General features: G+C 35.4%; 1 non-coding gene across 1 annotated transcript; it reads left to right on the forward strand.

The window, feature by feature from the left end:
• The first annotated feature begins 4651 nt into the window (after window positions 1–4651).
• LOC115072851 lies at window positions 4652–4722 on the forward strand. The gene has a single exon (XR_003851854.1). It is a non-coding gene; the product is annotated as a small nucleolar RNA SNORD65 (small nucleolar RNA).
• Window positions 4723–7089: the final 2367 nt, after the last annotated feature.

The raw sequence follows: 7089 nt of genomic DNA on the forward strand, positions 1-7089 counted from the left end.
CATATTTAACAAATGATCAAATATAACTCCCAAGAATACTATTTTTACAAGGTTGACATTTTGGGTGTGAGAGGTGGCTGTCTGACTCTTTTACATAAATTTATTGGCGAGGGAATTCAGTGATTTCTTTGGTTATTTTTCACTTCCATTTATTAAAATAAACTATATGTTTTACTACATGGTCTACAATAACTAATGCTTTAAAACAGTCACTAAAAGATGCAAAATGACTACACCTTTGCAGCTCTTTAACTTAAGAGCAGATGAAAGTAGACACAATAGATTCTATGTACTAATGATAAGTAATGATTCCAACACATGTCTCAGATTATAAATTTCCTAGGGCTTTACTTACCTATGTGGCATTCTCCATGGGCCATATGTAGCTCATAGTATTCAACTTTCTTGTTAATTTCTCCTGGAACTATTTGTTATTGTTGTATTTTAATATTGTCTCCAATCTGATTGAATAACAGTTATCAGCTAAGAATGAAATAGGAAAAAAAAAAACCCTACTCAGGCTGAAACTCATATCAACTAAATCAGAAATGGGCTGGATCTCAGCATCAGTGGTTTCTAAATCTCTTAGTGTAATTTCTAGGGATGTCCAAAGCTTTGCACAACCACACATAACTCTAAGACATATTTAATAATATATATTTATACAAATTTTTAGAACTAATTATGGAAATAAGGAATAGAAAGCCTTATTTGAACCCCTTGTACTTAGCTTCCAGTACTTGACATGGAGGTCCTATATGTCTTCATTTAACAATATTTATTGAGATCTTCCATGAAGGGCAGCAATAAAAGGATATTGGTCCGAGTCTTGAAGCGCAGCATTCAGTAGGCAGCAGGTACATCTATATCTATAACATAATGGCATTTTTCTCACATCTGAGATGCTGATGTTTAAATCGGTTGAGGTTTGTGAATTTCACAATTTCAAATATGTAGAAATAATAAGAAAGAAACTAACATTGTCTCCTTCTTCTGACTCTTAAATTCCCAATTAACTTTTTGCTAAACTCCTTTTCATGAAGTAAAATTAGGTGGGAACTCTACAATGGAAATGGACTCTGAATACTCATGACCACTTCACTCCTCCCATGAACAATGGTTGTTATGATCAGGAAGTTTTCTGTATAGAGTTGTCTGTGACAAGAGAAGCATTTAAGAGCAGGAACCCAGTGTCAGCAAGGATCAAAAGACTGTTACAAATAACATCACTCACTGTAAAGAGGAATCAAATATATAAAAAGGTCGACCCATGAAAGCAGACCATGAGTGTTGATGCTTATAAAGGACTGTAAATTTCCATTAGGTGACTTGTTATTGCAATGGCCAAAAAAATAGAAAAAAAGTGTTGGCATTCAAGTCACCTGACTTCCTGTCTGATTTAAGTCCTCTGGATTTTTTTGTTGAAGATATCAGAATAACCAGGGAGTCTCCAACATACACCTCAAGAATTACATTTGAACTTTTATGGTCCAGTCCCTTGAATGGATGAAATTGAAAAGTTAGAGTTTAAACTAGTCTATTTGATCTGCACCTTGAATAATAAATATGGACTCCAGGATAACAGCAAAAGGTTCCCTTACGTTTTGGATTTTTTTTTTTTTTTTTTTGGAGGAATTTCTTTAAAATTAGGTGATTTGAAGCTAAGTGTGATGGTTCATATCTACAATCCTAGTAGTACTCAGGAGGCTAAAGCAGGAGAATCATCATGAATTTGCTATCAGCCTGGGCTATGCTCTAAGTTAAAGGGCAGCCTGGGCTACACTATGAAACCCTGTTTCAAATAAGCTAACAAAATGAAATAATAAAATAATGGGAAATGATTTGATGGAAGAACCAGTCATTTTCCTAACTAGTTCCACTTTTCTTTCCCAGCCTGCTCTTGGAGTCATTTCTCCTCCCTGGCTTATCTCAAATTCTAGGAATAGCAAGCTTTGTGGGCAAATGTCTCCTATTGTGCCAGTAGAATCCCTCAGATTCAGACCTAAGATAATGATCAACCGCATCACAATTTGACCTATTCTGCTTGACCCTGTGAACCTTCTGCTCATGCGCCAGGCCTGTGTAAAACAGGAGAAATAGCAAAGACCTTGAAGGCAGCATTTAGGTCCCTATATCCTGTCTTTGCAGTGTGAACACAATATGCAAATTCCCTTTCTACCACTTGTCTCTCTAACATCTGATACTCAAGGCAGAATGTGGCCAAATCTCATTGTTGGGGAGCAAACTTAGCTAGAACTAAGGTAGAGGACAATTTCAAGAAATTAAGAATTATTCATATACAGTGATGTGTCTTAACCCAGTGGCATTAGCAAACTGAAAATCATAGAGAAGTGTTCTGTTTTATCTTGCTGAACAATGATCAAGTGTGTCTCAATTAGTTTCTTTATATATTTCAAGATTTTTTTGAAAGAACCATAAAGATAACCTAGTTGAACCCCATTGTTTTGTGGATAAAAAACCCAAGTCACAATATTAATAATAAAGAAAGGAAAGCAATGCTGATAACTCTAGTTGATGATAGAAGCTAAAGCAACACACAGACATCCTGAGGTTTTGCCAAGTTTCAAATATTCAATCTCAGAAAGCTGAGGTTGACAATTATATGATTCATATTTCTTTGACAAGCCAAAGAAGCATGCTAAAAATATATGTATATCTAGGAGAAAATAATTTTTAGAGTCACTTAAAATGAGCATTATGATCAGAGAATGTCACAAAATCTTCATGTCTAGCAACAACAAAATGACAACTCATGACTTAGAGCAGTCATTTCAGGTCAGTCATCACCACATACTTTGGAAGCAATTCACTCACAGCATTACTGGCTTCTCCATGGGGAATACAGTCACTCCCCTTGTTCCCCTCATTTAAACTGCTTAGAAGGCCTTGGCACTCTCAGAAGAAAAAAGACTATACATTGATCAGTTAGTTTCCATTGCCAGTTTTGCTTCCTTTTCAATTTATTTATTATTCTGATGTTATTGTTTTTGCCAGATTCCTTCTTAACTCCTAAGAAAAGTAGACATACTATGAAAAAATATTCAGGTTGGGAGGATATGGATTTGTATGGTTCATTTTAGTAAAAATTGAAATTCAAAATAGTTCAACGAACATTAATGTGTCTTCCATATAACATCAAAGTGGAGACTGTAGTTTAAATCCAAATGATAAGTTTCTAAAAGTTGGAGGTAAACAAAATGCTTGAAACAGTTCATAGGCATTTCTCTAATCAACAACTGTATGCTCATTTCTCCAAGACAATCTACCGCAATCTTGTACACTAGGACATAAGATTGGCAGGGTGGGGTCTCCCTCAGAATAGAATTGGAATAATAAATATTCCAATGTGTTCATGAACTCTACCGCCTTTATTTTTTTTGTGTGAAGGAATGTTATAGATGAAAAAGAAAGGATGTTGAGATTGTTATTAAGAATTAACAGCACATGTTAAAGTAATACATTCAAAGCAAGAAGGAGTCAAGAATCACATGAAAACAATATTGCCGGTTTCTGTGCAGAACTAGTTAATAACGAGCACTTTGACAGTTCCTGTGGTATATGGTGTGCCGCTAATGGCATGGAGATGTTAGCTCTCCCTAGATTTATATCTTCAGTAAAAGTTGTGCTCACCTGTGACAAAGTGTGCAACAGAAAGTGAGGATAGTCATAAACTGTAACCTAAACCTCTTTTGATAAATGGTGTCTTATTAGAGTAAAACAACAAACATAACACAGATTTTTACTTTTCATAAAAGTAAGCAGTACAACAGAGCAGCTCCATACAACTCGGAGGGTGAGGGACAAAAAGATGTGTCAGTTCCATTCTCTATTTTCAACATACTCAAAACTGACAACTGCAGTACCACAATTACACCAATAGAGATAGTTTGCTTGCCTGGTCAATTGAGCTGGAGCTGACCTGGAAGCTTCTGCCCTGAAGACAAGCTCTCATAGTGTCATAAGGTACTGTGTAAGCTGCCAAGGGAGAAGACCAGTCAATGTCCCTACCTAGCCTCAAAACCTACAAACCATGATGATTCTTATCCCCTGCAACCATATGCCAAAATAATCTCTTTGGTCATGGTGTTTTATACAACAGAAAAATAACTAATCCAAACCTGAAATATCTGAAGTTTAAGTAACTTTTCTCAGGTAGGGAAGCTAAAATACCAGTAGAGCTGGGATTTGTACCAAAACAGTGTACCTATCACCACAGAACCTGCCTTCTAGAAGATAAGAGGCAATGACATGAGACCGCTAAAGCGCTTAGCACAGAGGCTGCACAAAGCCAGCCTGGTAAACATGGCCTATAGTTCCCAATGTTTCGACAGTTACTGTTGGTTCTGATGCTTCCTGGATTATGATTAGTCACACTCTAGTTTACTTGAATATAAAAGAAAATGATGACTGGCAGGTTATACAACAACACAAGTGACTGTACTGCATGCACACTGGTAAGTTTATTAGATAAAATAATGTTTATGTCTAATGAGTAAATAAATACAAACTTATTTATATTCCAAAGGTTTATTTTTTTTATCTTCTTTCCTTTACATCTAGGGCATTTCTCTTTGGGGGCAGTTTCTGTCTGTTAACAATTTTGTTTAAAAAAATCTTTAAAAAGTAGATCAAATGGTGAACTCACTCAAAATAGCTGGAGTTACTGACAGATCGGTGGTAGTGGGTGATATTTTTTTAAAGGTCGCTCAGACTGAATTATAAAATGATCAAAATGCAGAAGATGTAACAATAAACCCAAAACCTGAATACTTACTCAGAAAACCCAGAAATATACCAAAGTCTAATGTTTTCTTGCTTTCAGAGTGATGGGGAATTAAAAAAAAAATCCATGTCTGGAAAAATATTCAGGTTATTCAATACAGAGAGGAAAAATCTTTTCTTTAATTAGTCATTTGTGTTATTTAAATGGAAAAAGTTTTAATGACTAACTTAATTTCTTAGTTTGGTGAGAAACAGAAGGAAAGAGAAAAACAAAGACAGTTATTTTCACTTTTAACTATAAGCTGAAGGAGTTAGTGGAGACAACCTCCAGAAAAGCAGTTTGCAACTTATAAGACATAGTAATTCTCCCTTCAAATATAGTATGAACTTTAATTAAGTAATATTAGATAAATGCCATGAGATTCATGGATGAAAGATGTTTCAGAGCTCTGATAATTATTTTTTATTATTATGTCTGTCCTGGAAGACCTAAGAGGGTTGATTTCTTCCTGTTAATAATCCTTATCCTCTTAGAACTACTGTTGGTTCAAACATACTGACACCACAGGGGAATGTTCAGCCAGCTGGGAGCCCAGCTTGACTCTCACTCCTTCCTTTTTGTAGTCTTTAAGTTTCAGATGACACAATTCCTGATGGTTTTGGTGTGAGGTTTAGAAACAAGACTTAAAGATTTTTATTTCCTTTCTCTTTAAAATAATACACTCTTTAGCTTATACTATGAGTACTTTTTAAGCAGATAAACTGCAAAATAACACTTATTTATGAAGTTTTCAGTAACAGGAAAGTCAAGGTTGGCATTAAATCCTAGATCCAGGCTTCTTAAATGGACAAAGGGCTGTGATGTCCAAGGGAATTGGTTTGGGAGGTTCCTGGTGGTGAGAAGGTGGGAGGTCAGTCTCCTTTGTGCTGGCTCCTAATTCTCCTCTTGATAATAAGATGTCCTTGAAATTTCAGCTTTCATATTACTGAAGGCATTTTTAAAAATTAGTATCTTATTGAGATATTCATATGTTCCAAAAACTTACAAGCAAATGGACCAACACAAAGTAAAGGTTTCAACCAATGCTAAATATATTACACTAATCTGAGTTTAAGATTCAAAGAGCATGGTTATATTCATTTTCTCCTAATAAAATTTGGAAGATATTAATTTACGTGATCTATACTGAAGTTAGTATTTAGTATTTCTTAAGCTTAAAAAAAAAGAAAACCTCTCACCTTCTTTCTCCCCCTTCACATTCTCTCTAAAGCGAGTTATTAACAAAGCATTTCATAACTCACAAGCTCAAGTGCAACAGAGTATACACTAAAGTGAAGATATTTTATAGATTTCTATGAAAAGAACAAAGTGGTTCCAATACACACACACCCCAAAAAAGAAAACAAAAAAGAACGAGTAACAGGAAATTTGAATCTCAACTCGCCAAGTTTGTTGAGTATTTTCACAAATGAATTATGCATTCAGAGAAGCAGGGGTACTGGAAATGTCATCACAGGCATTTAAGATTGTGATCTGACAAGCCAAGTCTTTGCCTTGCCCACTTCTTCATCACAGTGTTGCCTTCTTGAAAGTCTGGGGAAACTGAACACATATGCCTGACCAAAGTCCACATTTACCTCCCAGAATGGGCCCTATGCAATGCCATTGTGGCTATATGCCAGGTTTCTGTTCCTATTCCCCTGAGCATTTGTTTTCTGATGTTATGTGAAACCTGAACATTTTCTTTTGCTTACTTGCTCATTTGGGTTCACTCTTCCTCACTTGAATTTCTCCGTACTTACTGGCTTGTACAGAGGGGAATGCTGATTTTAAACATGGCCATAATCCTTCAGAAACCCAGAAACTATGAGTTTAGGGACTGTAATCAGGAAATTGTTAAGCTGCTATGAACCCCCCGCCCTTGGTTGGAAGGGTGACTTCTCATTGATGAAGGCAGCGATAAAAAATTCTCTAACCCAAAGCAGAGTTAACAAACTGGACCAGCTCCATTTTTTTGTAGCTATCATGAGATCTCAGCTCTCTCAGCTGTTAGGAACCGTTTAATAGATATAGTGGAGGTTATTTCTAATTATATCTAATTTCGTGTATTATTAGACACAATTCAAACAAATTATGCTCATAATTATGGTTCATAGTTTATAATATAAATCAGTGAAGTGAATATTTATGTGTACATCAATCTAGATGGTTTTCAGAAGAACTTATAACAATTTGCAAAGAAAAATATAATTGCAAAGTTCACCCTAAATGTCAAATAATAGGCCCACATTATCAAAAGATCAATTTGTATCTTATATCCACTAAATCAGTTATGCCATTCTTGA

Source organism: Nannospalax galili, unplaced genomic scaffold (assembly GCF_000622305.1).
Source record: "Nannospalax galili isolate Female #2095 unplaced genomic scaffold, S.galili_v1.0 scaffold183, whole genome shotgun sequence".
NCBI lineage: Eukaryota > Metazoa > Chordata > Mammalia > Rodentia > Spalacidae > Nannospalax > Nannospalax galili.